The sequence below is a fragment of the Medicago sativa genome, chromosome 2 (genome assembly GCF_051527215.1).
Source record: "Medicago sativa cultivar Bolivia chromosome 2, Bolivia_mono, whole genome shotgun sequence".
In the NCBI taxonomy this organism is placed as follows: domain Eukaryota; kingdom Viridiplantae; phylum Streptophyta; class Magnoliopsida; order Fabales; family Fabaceae; genus Medicago; species Medicago sativa.
The window spans coordinates 43,510,158-43,527,214 of record NC_140750.1 but is presented as its reverse complement, the minus strand read 5'-3'; positions in this window follow the sequence as shown (position 1 = coordinate 43,527,214).

Sequence of the window (17,057 nt, the reverse complement as noted above, 5' to 3'; positions counted from 1 at the left end):
CATCAAGGGACATCGAGGCACAAGTTCACTGTTTATCAAACTTCTAACCACATAGGCTAAAATTTCATTTTTGCGACAAGGGTCATTTCAATACTTTCATTTTATCGAATTTCAAACCAAATAGGTTCACATATCATGTTTCGCATCAAGGGACATCGAGGGACAAGTTCACTGTTTATCAAACTTCTAACCACATAGGCTAAAATTTCATTTTCACGACAAAGGTCATTTCAATACTTTCATTTTATCGAATTTCAAACCAAATAGGTTCACTTATCATACTTCGTATCAAGGGAGATCGAAGGACAAGTTCAACCTTTATCAAACTTCTAACCATATAGGCTAAAATCTCATTTTCGCGACAAAGTCATTCCAATACTTTCATTTTTCTGAATATAAAACCAAATAGGTTCACATATCATGTTTCGCATCAAGGGACATCGAGGGACAAGTTCACTGTTTATCAAACTTCTAACCACATAGGCTAAAATTTCATTTTCGCCACAAGGGTCATTTCAATACTTTCATTTTATCGAATTTCAAACCAAATAGGTTCACATATCATGTTTCGCATCAAGGGACATCGAGGGACAAGTTCACTGTTTATCAAACTTCTAACCACATAGGCTAAAATTTCATTTTCACGACAAAGGTCATTTCAATACTTTCATTTTATCGAATTTCAAACCAAATAGGTTCACATATCATGCTTCGTATCAAGGGAGATCGAGGGACAAGTTCAACCTTTATCAAACTTCTAACCATATAGGCTAAAATCTCATTTTCGCGACAAAGTCATTCCAATACTTTCATTTTTCTGAATATAAAACCAAATAGGTTCACATATCATGTTTCGCATCAAGGGACATCGAGGGACAAGTTCACTGTTTATCAAACTTCTAACTACATAGGCTAAAATTTCATTTTCGCGACGAGGGTCATTTCAATACCTTCATTTTATCGAATTTCAAACCAAATAGGTTCACATATTATGTTTCGCATCAAGGGACATCGAGGGACATGTTCAACCTTCATATTTAACAAACATGTAACAATATAAGCTAAAATCTCGTTTTCGCGATAAGGGTCATCTCATTACTTTCAATTTACCAAATTTAAAACGAAATTGGTTCAAATGTTATGTTACGCAATAAAGGACATCGAGGGACAAATTCAACATTAAAATTTATCAAACTTTTAACCATATAGGCTAAAATCTCATTTTTGGGACAATGGTCATTCAAATAATTTCATTTTGCCGAATACAAAACCAAATAGGTTCACATATCATGTTTCGTATCAAGGGAGATCGAGGGACAAGTTCAACCTTTATCAAACTTCTAACCATATAGGCTAAAATCTCATTTTCGCGACAAAGTCATTCCAATACTTTCATTTTTCCGAATATAAAACCAAATAGGTGCACATATCATGTTTCGCATCAAGGGACATCGAGGCACAAGTTCACTGTTTATCAAACTTCTAACCACATCGGCTAAAATTTCATTTTCGCGACAAGGGTCATTTCAATACTTTCATTTTATCGAATTTCAAACCAAATAGGTTCACATATCATGTTTCGCATCAAGGGACATCGAGGGACAAGTTCACTGTTTATCAAACTTCTAACCACATAGGCTAAAATTTCATTTTCACGACAAAGGTCATTTCAATACTTTCATTTTGTCAAATTTCAAACCAAATAGGTTCACTTATCATGCTTCGTATCAAGGGAGATCGAGGGACAAGTTCAACCTTTGTCAAACTTCTAACCATATAGGCTAAAATCTCATTTTCGCGACAAAGTCATTCCAATACTTTCATTTTTCCGAATATAAAACCAAATAGGTTCACATATCATGTTTCACATCAAGGGACATCGAGGGACAAGTTCACTGTTTATCAAACTTCTAACCACATAGGCTAAAATTTCATTTACGCCACAAGGGTCATTTCAATACTTTCATTTTATCGAATTTCAAACCAAATAGGTTCACATATTATGTTTCGAATCAAGGGACATCGAGGGACATGTTCAACCTTCATATTTAACAAACATGTAACAATATAAGCTAAAATCTCGTTTTCGCGATAAGGGTCATCTCATTACTTTCAATTTACCAAATTTAAAACGAAATTGGTTAAAATATTATGTTACGCAATAAAGAACATCGAGGGACAAATTCAACATTAATATTTATCAAACTTTTAACCATATAGGCTAAAATCTCATTTTTGGGACAATGGTCATTCAAATAATTTCATTTTGCCGAATACAATGCCAAATAGGTTCACATATCATGTTTCGTATCAAGGGAGATCGAGGGACAAGTTCAACCTTTATCAAACTTCTAACCATATAGGCTAAAATCTCATTTTCGCGACAAAGTCATTCGAATACTTTCATTTTTTAGAATATAAAACCAAATAGGTTCACATATCATGTTTCGCATCAAGGGACATCGAGGGACAAGTTCATTGTTTATCAAACTTCTAACCACATAGGCTAAAATTTCATTTTTGCGACAAGGGTCATTTCAATACTTTCATTTTATCGAATTTCAAACCAAATAGGTTCACATATCATGTTTCGCATCAAGGGACATCGAGGGACATGTTCAACCTTCATATTTAACAAACATGTAACAATATAAGCTAAAATCTCGTTTTCGCGATAAGGGTCATCTCATTACTTTCAATTTACCAAATTTAAAATGAAATTGGTTCAAATATTATGTTGCGCAATAAAGGACATCGAGGGACAAATTCAACATTAATATTTATCAAACTTTTAACCATATAGGCTAAAATCTCATTTTTGGAACAATGGTCATTCAAATAATTTCATTTTGCCGAATACAAAACCAAATAGGTTCACATATCATGTTTCGTATCAAGGGAGATCGAGGGACAAGTTCAACCTTTATCAAACTTCTAACCATATAGGCTAAAATCTCATTTTCGCGACAAAGTCATTCGAATACTTTCATTTTTTAGAATATAAAACCAAATAGGTTCACATATCATGTTTCGCATCAAGGGACATCGAGGGACAAGTTCATTGTTTATCAAACTTCTAACCACATAGGCTAAAATTTCATTTTTGCGACAAGGGTCATTTCAATACTTTCATTTTATCGAATTTCAAACCAAATAGGTTCACATATCATGTTTCGCATCAAGGGACATCGAGGGACATGTTCAACCTTCATATTTAACAAACATGTAACAATATAAGCTAAAATCTCGTTTTCGCGATAAGGGTCATCTCATTACTTTCAATTTACCAAATTTAAAATGAAATTGGTTCAAATATTATGTTGCGCAATAAAGGACATCGAGGGACAAATTCAACATTAATATTTATCAAACTTTTAACCATATAGGCTAAAATCTCATTTTTGGAACAATGGTCATTCAAATAATTTCATTTTGCCGAATACAAAACCAAATAGGTTCACATATCATGTTTCGTATCAAGGGAGATCGAGGGACAAGTTCAACCTTTATCAAACTTCTAACCATATAGGCTAAAATCTCATTTTCGCGACAAAGTCATTCGAATACTTTCATTTTTTAGAATATAAAACCAAATAGGTTCACATATCATGTTTCGCATCAAGGGACATCGAGGGACAAGTTCATTGTTTATCAAACTTCTAACCACATAGGCTAAAATTTCATTTTTGCGACAAGGGTCATTTCAATACTTTCATTTTATCGAATTTCAAACCAAATAGGTTCACATATCATGTTTCGCATCAAGGGACATCGAGGGACATGTTCAACCTTCATATTTAACAAACATGTAACAATATAAGCTAAAATCTCGTTTTCGCGATAAGGGTCATCTCATTACTTTCAATTTACCAAATTTAAAACGAAATTGGTTCAAATATTATGTTGCGCAATAAAGGACATCGAGGGACAAATTCAACATTAATATTTATCAAACTTTTAACCATATAGGCTAAAATCTCATTTTTGGAACAATGGTCATTCAAATAATTTCATTTTGCCGAATACAAAACCAAATAGGTTCACATATCATGTTTCGTATCAAGGGAGATCGAGGGACAAGTTCAACCTTTATCAAACTTCTAACCAAATAGGCTAAAATCTCATTTTCGCGACAAAGTCATTCCAATACTTTCATTTTTCTGAATATAAAACCAAATAGGTTCACATATCATGTTTCGCATCAAGGGACATCGAGGGACAAGTTCACTGTTTATCAAACTTCTAACCACATAGGCTAAAATTTCATTTTCGCGACAAGGGTCATTTCAATACCTTCATTTTATCGAATTTCAAACCAAATAGGTTCACATATTATGTTTCGCATCAAGGGACATCGAGGGACATGTTCAACCTTCATATTTAACAAACATGTAACAATATAAGCTAAAATCTCGTTTTCACGATAAGGGTCATCTCATTACTTTCAATTTACCAAATTTAAAACGAAATTGGTTCAAATATTATGTTACGCAATAAAGGACATCGAGGGACAAATTCAACATTAATATTTATCAAACTTTTAACCATATAGGCTAAAATCTCATTTTTGGGACAATGGTCATTCAAATAATATCATTTTGCCGAATACAAAACCATATAGGTTCACATATCATGTTTCGTATCAAGGGAGATCGAGGGACAAGTTCAACCTTTATCAAACTTCTAACCATATAGGCTAAAATCTCATTTTTGCGACAAAGTCATTCGAATACTTTCATTTTTCCGAATATAAAACCAAATAGGTGCACATATCATGTTTCGCATCAAGGGACATCGAGGCACAAGTTCACTGTTTATCAAACTTCTAACCACATAGGCTAAAATTTCATTTTTGCGACAAGGGTCATTTCAATACTTTCATTTTATCGAATTTCAAACCAAATAGGTTCACATATCATGTTTCGCATCAAGGGACATCGAGGGACAAGTTCACTGTTTATCAAACTTCTAACCACATAGGCTAAAATTTCATTTTCACGACAAAGGTCATTTCAATACTTTCATTTTGTCGAATTTCAAACCAAATAGGTTCACTTATCATGCTTCGTATCAAGGGAGATCGAGGGACAAGTTCAACCTTTGTCAAACTTCTAACCATATAGGCTAAAATCTCATTTTCGCGACAAAGTCATTCCAATACTTTCATTTTTCCGAATATAAAACCAAATAGGTTCACATATCATGTTTCACATCAAGGGACATCGAGGGACAAGTTCACTGTTTATCAAACTTCTAACCACATAGGCTAAAATTTCATTTACGCCACAAGGGTCATTTCAATACTTTCATTTTATCGAATTTCAAACCAAATAGGTTCACATATTATGTTTCGAATCAAGGGACATCGAGGGACATGTTCAACCTTCATATTTAACAAACATGTAACAATATAAGCTAAAATCTCGTTTTCGCGATAAGGGTCATCTCATTACTTTCAATTTACCAAATTTAAAACGAAATTGGTTAAAATATTATGTTACGCAATAAAGAACATCGAGGGACAAATTCAACATTAATATTTATCAAACTTTTAACCATATAGGCTAAAATCTCATTTTTGGGACAATGGTCATTCAAATAATTTCATTTTGCCGAATACAAAACCAAATAGGTTCACATATCATGTTTCGTATCAAGGGAGATCGAGGGACAAGTTCAACCTTTATCAAACTTCTAACCATATAGGCTAAAATCTCATTTTCGCGACAAAGTCATTCGAATACTTTCATTTTTTAGAATATAAAACCAAATAGGTTCACATATCATGTTTCGCGTCAAGGGACATCGAGGGACAAGTTCATTGTTTATCAAACTTCTAACCACATAGGCTAAAATTTCATTTTTGCGACAAGGGTCATTTCAATACTTTCATTTTATCGAATTTCAAACCAAATAGGTTCACATATCATGTTTCGCATCAAGGGACATCGAGGGACATGTTCAACCTTCATATTTAACAAACATGTAACAATATAAGCTAAAATCTCGTTTTCGCGATAAGGGTCATCTCATTACTTTCAATTTACCAAATTTAAAATGAAATTGGTTCAAATATTATGTTGCGCAATAAAGGACATCGAGGGACAAATTCAACATTAATATTTATCAAACTTTTAACCATATAGGCTAAAATCTCATTTTTGGAACAATGGTCATTCAAATAATTTCATTTTGCCGAATACAAAACCAAATAGGTTCACATATCATGTTTCGTATCAAGGGAGATCGAGGGACAAGTTCAACCTTTATCAAACTTCTAACCATATAGGCTAAAATCTCATTTTCGCGACAAAGTCATTCGAATACTTTCATTTTTTAGAATATAAAACCAAATAGGTTCACATATCATGTTTCGCATCAAGGGACATCGAGGGACAAGTTCATTGTTTATCAAACTTCTAACCACATAGGCTAAAATTTCATTTTTGCGACAAGGGTCATTTCAATACTTTCATTTTATCGAATTTCAAACCAAATAGGTTCACATATCATGTTTCGCATCAAGGGACATCGAGGGACATGTTCAACCTTCATATTTAACAAACATGTAACAATATAAGCTAAAATCTCGTTTTCGCGATAAGGGTCATCTCATTACTTTCAATTTACCAAATTTAAAACGAAATTGGTTCAAATATTATGTTGCGCAATAAAGGACATCGAGGGACAAATTCAACATTAATATTTATCAAACTTTTAACCATATAGGCTAAAATCTCATTTTTGGAACAATGGTCATTCAAATAATTTCATTTTGCCGAATACAAAACCAAATAGGTTCACATATCATGTTTCGTATCAAGGGAGATCGAGGGACAAGTTCAACCTTTATCAAACTTCTAACCAAATAGGCTAAAATCTCATTTTCGCGACAAAGTCATTCCAATACTTTCATTTTTCTGAATATAAAACCAAATAGGTTCACATATCATGTTTCGCATCAAGGGACATCGAGGGACAAGTTCACTGTTTATCAAACTTCTAACCACATAGGCTAAAATTTCATTTTCGCGACAAGGGTCATTTCAATACCTTCATTTTATCGAATTTCAAACCAAATAGGTTCACATATTATGTTTCGCATCAAGGGACATCGAGGGACATGTTCAACCTTCATATTTAACAAACATGTAACAATATAAGCTAAAATCTCGTTTTCACGATAAGGGTCATCTCATTACTTTCAATTTACCAAATTTAAAACGAAATTGGTTCAAATATTATGTTACGCAATAAAGGACATCGAGGGACAAATTCAACATTAATATTTATCAAACTTTTAACCATATAGGCTAAAATCTCATTTTTGGGACAATGGTCATTCAAATAATATCATTTTGCCGAATACAAAACCATATAGGTTCACATATCATGTTTCGTATCAAGGGAGATCGAGGGACAAGTTCAACCTTTATCAAACTTCTAACCATATAGGCTAAAATCTCATTTTTGCGACAAAGTCATTCGAATACTTTCATTTTTCCGAATATAAAACCAAATAGGTGCACATATCATGTTTCGCATCAAGGGACATCGAGGCACAAGTTCACTGTTTATCAAACTTCTAACCACATAGGCTAAAATTTCATTTTTGCGACAAGGGTCATTTCAATACTTTCATTTTATCGAATTTCAAACCAAATAGGTTCACATATCATGTTTCGCATCAAGGGACATCGAGGGACAAGTTCACTGTTTATCAAACTTCTAACCACATAGGCTAAAATTTCATTTTCACGACAAAGGTCATTTCAATACTTTCATTTTGTCGAATTTCAAACCAAATAGGTTCACTTATCATGCTTCGTATCAAGGGAGATCGAGGGACAAGTTCAACCTTTGTCAAACTTCTAACCATATAGGCTAAAATCTCATTTTCGCGACAAAGTCATTCCAATACTTTCATTTTTCCGAATATAAAACCAAATAGGTTCACATATCATGTTTCACATCAAGGGACATCGAGGGACAAGTTCACTGTTTATCAAACTTCTAACCACATAGGCTAAAATTTCATTTACGCCACAAGGGTCATTTCAATACTTTCATTTTATCGAATTTCAAACCAAATAGGTTCACATATTATGTTTCGAATCAAGGGACATCGAGGGACATGTTCAACCTTCATATTTAACAAACATGTAACAATATAAGCTAAAATCTCGTTTTCGCGATAAGGGTCATCTCATTACTTTCAATTTACCAAATTTAAAACGAAATTGGTTAAAATATTATGTTACGCAATAAAGAACATCGAGGGACAAATTCAACATTAATATTTATCAAACTTTTAACCATATAGGCTAAAATCTCATTTTTGGGACAATGGTCATTCAAATAATTTCATTTTGCCGAATACAAAACCAAATAGGTTCACATATCATGTTTCGTATCAAGGGAGATCGAGGGACAAGTTCAACCTTTATCAAACTTCTAACCATATAGGCTAAAATCTCATTTTCGCGACAAAGTCATTCGAATACTTTCATTTTTTAGAATATAAAACCAAATAGGTTCACATATCATGTTTCGCATCAAGGGACATTGAGGGACAAGTTCATTGTTTATCAAACTTCTAACCACATAGGCTAAAATTTCATTTTTGCGACAAGGGTCATTTCAATACTTTCATTTTATCGAATTTCAAACCAAATAGGTTCACATATCATGTTTCGCATCAAGGGACATCGAGGGACATGTTCAACCTTCATATTTAACAAACATGTAACAATATAAGCTAAAATCTCGTTTTCGCGATAAGGGTCATCTCATTACTTTCAATTTACCAAATTTAAAACGAAATTGGTTCAAATATTATGTTGCGCAATAAAGGACATCGAGGGACAAATTCAACATTAATATTTATCAAACTTTTAACCATATAGGCTAAAATCTCATTTTTGGAACAATGGTCATTCAAATAATTTCATTTTGCCGAATACAAAACCAAATAGGTTCACATATCATGTTTCGTATCAAGGGAGATCGAGGGACAAGTTCAACCTTTATCAAACTTCTAACCAAATAGGCTAAAATCTCATTTTCGCGACAAAGTCATTCCAATACTTTCATTTTTCTGAATATAAAACCAAATAGGTTCACATATCATGTTTCGCATCAAGGGACATCGAGGGACAAGTTCACTGTTTATCAAACTTCTAACCACATAGGCTAAAATTTCATTTTCGCGACAAGGGTCATTTCAATACCTTCATTTTATCGAATTTCAAACCAAATAGGTTCACATATTATGTTTCGCATCAAGGGACATCGAGGGACATGTTCAACCTTCATATTTAACAAACATGTAACAATATAAGCTAAAATCTCGTTTTCACGATAAGGGTCATCTCATTACTTTCAATTTACCAAATTTAAAACGAAATTGGTTCAAATATTATGTTACGCAATAAAGGACATCGAGGGACAAATTCAACATTAATATTTATCAAACTTTTAACCATATAGGCTAAAATCTCATTTTTGGGACAATGGTCATTCAAATAATATCATTTTGCCGAATACAAAACCATATAGGTTCACATATCATGTTTCGTATCAAGGGAGATCGAGGGACAAGTTCAACCTTTATCAAACTTCTAACCATATAGGCTAAAATCTCATTTTTGCGACAAAGTCATTCGAATACTTTCATTTTTCCGAATATAAAACCAAATAGGTGCACATATCATGTTTCGCATCAAGGGACATCGAGGCACAAGTTCACTGTTTATCAAACTTCTAACCACATAGGCTAAAATTTCATTTTTGCGACAAGGGTCATTTCAATACTTTCATTTTATCGAATTTCAAACCAAATAGGTTCACATATCATGTTTCGCATCAAGGGACATCGAGGGACAAGTTCACTGTTTATCAAACTTCTAACCACATAGGCTAAAATTTCATTTTCACGACAAAGGTCATTTCAATACTTTCATTTTGTCGAATTTCAAACCAAATAGGTTCACTTATCATGCTTCGTATCAAGGGAGATCGAGGGACAAGTTCAACCTTTGTCAAACTTCTAACCATATAGGCTAAAATCTCATTTTCGCGACAAAGTCATTCCAATACTTTCATTTTTCCGAATATAAAACCAAATAGGTTCACATATCATGTTTCACATCAAGGGACATCGAGGGACAAGTTCACTGTTTATCAAACTTCTAACCACATAGGCTAAAATTTCATTTACGCCACAAGGGTCATTTCAATACTTTCATTTTATCGAATTTCAAACCAAATAGGTTCACATATTATGTTTCGAATCAAGGGACATCGAGGGACATGTTCAACCTTCATATTTAACAAACATGTAACAATATAAGCTAAAATCTCGTTTTCGCGATAAGGGTCATCTCATTACTTTCAATTTACCAAATTTAAAACGAAATTGGTTAAAATATTATGTTACGCAATAAAGAACATCGAGGGACAAATTCAACATTAATATTTATCAAACTTTTAACCATATAGGCTAAAATCTCATTTTTGGGACAATGGTCATTCAAATAATTTCATTTTGCCGAATACAAAACCAAATAGGTTCACATATCATGTTTCGTATCAAGGGAGATCGAGGGACAAGTTCAACCTTTATCAAACTTCTAACCATATAGGCTAAAATCTCATTTTCGCGACAAAGTCATTCGAATACTTTCATTTTTTAGAATATAAAACCAAATAGGTTCACATATCATGTTTCGCGTCAAGGGACATCGAGGGACAAGTTCATTGTTTATCAAACTTCTAACCACATAGGCTAAAATTTCATTTTTGCGACAAGGGTCATTTCAATACTTTCATTTTATCGAATTTCAAACCAAATAGGTTCACATATCATGTTTCGCATCAAGGGACATCGAGGGACATGTTCAACCTTCATATTTAACAAACATGTAACAATATAAGCTAAAATCTCGTTTTCGCGATAAGGGTCATCTCATTACTTTCAATTTACCAAATTTAAAATGAAATTGGTTCAAATATTATGTTGCGCAATAAAGGACATCGAGGGACAAATTCAACATTAATATTTATCAAACTTTTAACCATATAGGCTAAAATCTCATTTTTGGAACAATGGTCATTCAAATAATTTCATTTTGCCGAATACAAAACCAAATAGGTTCACATATCATGTTTCGTATCAAGGGAGATCGAGGGACAAGTTCAACCTTTATCAAACTTCTAACCATATAGGCTAAAATCTCATTTTCGCGACAAAGTCATTCGAATACTTTCATTTTTTAGAATATAAAACCAAATAGGTTCACATATCATGTTTCGCATCAAGGGACATCGAGGGACAAGTTCATTGTTTATCAAACTTCTAACCACATAGGCTAAAATTTCATTTTTGCGACAAGGGTCATTTCAATACTTTCATTTTATCGAATTTCAAACCAAATAGGTTCACATATCATGTTTCGCATCAAGGGACATCGAGGGACATGTTCAACCTTCATATTTAACAAACATGTAACAATATAAGCTAAAATCTCGTTTTCGCGATAAGGGTCATCTCATTACTTTCAATTTACCAAATTTAAAACGAAATTGGTTCAAATATTATGTTGCGCAATAAAGGACATCGAGGGACAAATTCAACATTAATATTTATCAAACTTTTAACCATATAGGCTAAAATCTCATTTTTGGAACAATGGTCATTCAAATAATTTCATTTTGCCGAATACAAAACCAAATAGGTTCACATATCATGTTTCGTATCAAGGGAGATCGAGGGACAAGTTCAACCTTTATCAAACTTCTAACCAAATAGGCTAAAATCTCATTTTCGCGACAAAGTCATTCCAATACTTTCATTTTTCTGAATATAAAACCAAATAGGTTCACATATCATGTTTCGCATCAAGGGACATCGAGGGACAAGTTCACTGTTTATCAAACTTCTAACCACATAGGCTAAAATTTCATTTTCGCGACAAGGGTCATTTCAATACCTTCATTTTATCGAATTTCAAACCAAATAGGTTCACATATTATGTTTCGCATCAAGGGACATCGAGGGACATGTTCAACCTTCATATTTAACAAACATGTAACAATATAAGCTAAAATCTCGTTTTCACGATAAGGGTCATCTCATTACTTTCAATTTACCAAATTTAAAACGAAATTGGTTCAAATATTATGTTACGCAATAAAGGACATCGAGGGACAAATTCAACATTAATATTTATCAAACTTTTAACCATATAGGCTAAAATCTCATTTTTGGGACAATGGTCATTCAAATAATATCATTTTGCCGAATACAAAACCATATAGGTTCACATATCATGTTTCGTATCAAGGGAGATCGAGGGACAAGTTCAACCTTTATCAAACTTCTAACCATATAGGCTAAAATCTCATTTTTGCGACAAAGTCATTCGAATACTTTCATTTTTCCGAATATAAAACCAAATAGGTGCACATATCATGTTTCGCATCAAGGGACATCGAGGCACAAGTTCACTGTTTATCAAACTTCTAACCACATAGGCTAAAATTTCATTTTTGCGACAAGGGTCATTTCAATACTTTCATTTTATCGAATTTCAAACCAAATAGGTTCACATATCATGTTTCGCATCAAGGGACATCGAGGGACAAGTTCACTGTTTATCAAACTTCTAACCACATAGGCTAAAATTTCATTTTCACGACAAAGGTCATTTCAATACTTTCATTTTGTCGAATTTCAAACCAAATAGGTTCACTTATCATGCTTCGTATCAAGGGAGATCGAGGGACATGTTCAACCTTTGTCAAACTTCTAACCATATAGGCTAAAATCTCATTTTCGCGACAAAGTCATTCCAATACTTTCATTTTTCCGAATATAAAACCAAATAGGTTCACATATCATGTTTCACATCAAGGGACATCGAGGGACAAGTTCACTGTTTATCAAACTTCTAACCACATAGGCTAAAATTTCATTTACGCCACAAGGGTCATTTCAATACTTTCATTTTATCGAATTTCAAACCAAATAGGTTCACATATTATGTTTCGAATCAAGGGACATCGAGGGACATGTTCAACCTTCATATTTAACAAACATGTAACAATATAAGCTAAAATCTCGTTTTCGCGATAAGGGTCATCTCATTACTTTCAATTTACCAAATTTAAAACGAAATTGGTTAAAATATTATGTTACGCAATAAAGAACATCGAGGGACAAATTCAACATTAATATTTATCAAACTTTTAACCATATAGGCTAAAATCTCATTTTTGGGACAATGGTCATTCAAATAATTTCATTTTGCCGAATACAAAACCAAATAGGTTCACATATCATGTTTCGTATCAAGGGAGATCGAGGGACAAGTTCAACCTTTATCAAACTTCTAACCATATAGGCTAAAATCTCATTTTCGCGACAAAGTCATTCGAATACTTTCATTTTTTAGAATATAAAACCAAATAGGTTCACATATCATGTTTCGCATCAAGGGACATCGAGGGACAAGTTCATTGTTTATCAAACTTCTAACCACATAGGCTAAAATTTCATTTTTGCGACAAGGGTCATTTCAATACTTTCATTTTATCGAATTTCAAACCAAATAGGTTCACATATCATGTTTCGCATCAAGGGACATCGAGGGACATGTTCAACCTTCATATTTAACAAACATGTAACAATATAAGCTAAAATCTCGTTTTCGCGATAAGGGTCATCTCATTACTTTCAATTTACCAAATTTAAAATGAAATTGGTTCAAATATTATGTTGCGCAATAAAGGACATCGAGGGACAAATTCAACATTAATATTTATCAAACTTTTAACCCTATAGGCTAAAATCTCATTTTTGGAACAATGGTCATTCAAATAATTTCATTTTGCCGAATACAAAACCAAATAGGTTCACATATCATGTTTCGTATCAAGGGAGATCGAGGGACAAGTTCAACCTTTATCAAACTTCTAACCATATAGGCTAAAATCTCATTTTCGCGACAAAGTCATTCGAATACTTTCATTTTTTAGAATATAAAACCAAATAGGTTCACATATCATGTTTCGCATCAAGGGACATCGAGGGACAAGTTCATTGTTTATCAAACTTCTAACCACATAGGCTAAAATTTCATTTTTGCGACAAGGGTCATTTCAATACTTTCATTTTATCGAATTTCAAACCAAATAGGTTCACATATCATGTTTCGCATCAAGGGACATCGAGGGACATGTTCAACCTTCATATTTAACAAACATGTAACAATATAAGCTAAAATCTCGTTTTCGCGATAAGGGTCATCTCATTACTTTCAATTTACCAAATTTAAAACGAAATTGGTTCAAATATTATGTTGCGCAATAAAGGACATCGAGGGACAAATTCAACATTAATATTTATCAAACTTTTAACCATATAGGCTAAAATCTCATTTTTGGAACAATGGTCATTCAAATAATTTCATTTTGCCGAATACAAAACCAAATAGGTTCACATATCATGTTTCGTATCAAGGGAGATCGAGGGACAAGTTCAACCTTTATCAAACTTCTAACCATATAGGCTAAAATCTCATTTTCGCGACAAAGTCATTCCAATACTTTCATTTTTCTGAATATAAAACCAAATAGGTTCACATATCATGTTTCGCATCAAGGGACATCGAGGGACAAGTTCACTGTTTATCAAACTTCTAACCACATAGGCTAAAATTTCATTTTCGCGACTAGGGTCATTTCAATACCTTCATTTTATCGAATTTCAAACCAAATAGGTTCACATATTATGTTTCGCATCAAGGGACATCGAGGGACATGTTCAACCTTCATATTTAACAAACATGTAACAATATAAGCTAAAATCTCGTTTTCACGATAAGGGTCATCTCATTACTTTCAATTTACCAAATTTAAAACGAAATTGGTTCAAATATTATGTTACGCAATAAAGGACATCGAGGGACAAATTCAACATTAATATTTATCAAACTTTTAACCATATAGGCTAAAATCTCATTTTTGGGACAATGGTCATTCAAATAATATCATTTTGCCGAATACAAAACCATATAAGTTCACATATCATGTTTCGTATCAAGGGAGATCGAGGGACAAGTTCAACCTTTATCAAACTTCTAACCATATAGGCTAAAATCTCATTTTTGCGACAAAGTCATTCGAATACTTTCATTTTTCCGAATATAAAACCAAATAGGTGCACATATCATGTTTCGCATCAAGGGACATCGAGGCACAAGTTCACTGTTTATCAAACTTCTAACCACATAGGCTAAAATTTCATTTTTGCGACAAGGGTCATTTCAATACTTTCATTTTATCGAATTTCAAACCAAATAGGTTCACATATCATGTTTCGCATCAAGGGACATCGAGGGACAAGTTCACTGTTTATCAAACGTCTAACCACATAGGCTAAAATTTCATTTTCACGACAAAGGTCATTTCAATACTTTCATTTTGTCGAATTTCAAACCAAATAGGTTCACTTATCATGCTTCGTATCAAGGGAGATCGAGGGACAAGTTCAACCTTTGTCAAACTTCTAACCATATAGGCTAAAATCTCATTTTCGCGACAAAGTCATTCAAATACTTTCATTTTTCCGAATATAAAACCAAATAGGTTCACATATCATGTTTCACATCAAGGGACATCGAGGGACAAGTTCAATGTTTATCAAACTTCTAACCACATAGGCTAAAATTTCATTTACGCCACAAGGGTCATTTCAATACTTTCATTTTATCGAATTTCAAACCAAATAGGTTCACATATTATGTTTCGAATCAAGGGACATCGAGGGACATGTTCAACCTTCATATTTAACAAACATGTAACAATATAAGCTAAAATCTCGTTTTCGCGATAAGGGTCATCTCATTACTTTCAATTTACCAAATTTAAAACGAAATTGGTTAAAATATTATGTTACGCAATAAAGAACATCGAGGGACAAATTCAACATTAATATTTATCAAACTTTTAACCATATAGGCTAAAATCTCATTTTTGGGACAATGGTCATTCAAATAATTTCATTTTGCCGAATACAAAACCAAATAGGTTCACATATCATGTTTCGTATCAAGGGAGATCGAGGGACAAGTTCAACCTTTATCAAACTTCTAACCATATAGGCTAAAATCTCATTTTCGCGACAAAGTCATTCGAATACTTTCATTTTTTAGAATATAAAACCAAATAGGTTCACATATCATGTTTCGCATCAAGGGACATCGAGGGACAAGTTCATTGTTTATCAAACTTCTAACCACATAGGCTAAAATTTCATTTTTGCGACAAGGGTCATTTCAATACTTTCATTTTATCGAATTTCAAACCAAATAGGTTCACATATCATGTTTCGCATCAAGGGACATCGAGGGACATGTTCAACCTTCATATTTAACAAACATGTAACAATATAAGCTAAAATCTCGTTTTCGCGATAAGGGTCATCTCATTACTTTCAATTTACCAAATTTAAAATGAAATTGGTTCAAATATTATGTTGCGCAATAAAGGACATCGAGGGACAAATTCAACATTAATATTTATCAAACTTTTAACCATATAGGCTAAAATCTCATTTTTGGAACAATGGTCATTCAAATAATTTCATTTTGCCGAATACAAAACCAAATAGGTTCACATATCATGTTTCGTATCAAGGGAGATCGAGGGACAAGTTCAACCTTTATCAAACTTCTAACCATATAGGCTAAAATCTCATTTTCGCGACAAAGTCATTCGAATACTTTCATTTTTTAGAATATAAAACCAAATAGGTTCACATATCATGTTTCGCATCAAGGGACATCGAGGGACAAGTTCATTGTTTATCAAACTTCTAACCGCATAGGCTAAAATTTCATTTTTGCGACAAGGGTCATTTCAATACTTTCATTTTATCGAATTTCAAACCAAATAGGTTCACATATCATGTTTCGCATCAAGGGACATCGAGGGACATGTTCAACCTTCATATTTAACAAACATGTAACAATATAAGCTAAAATCTCGTTTTCGCG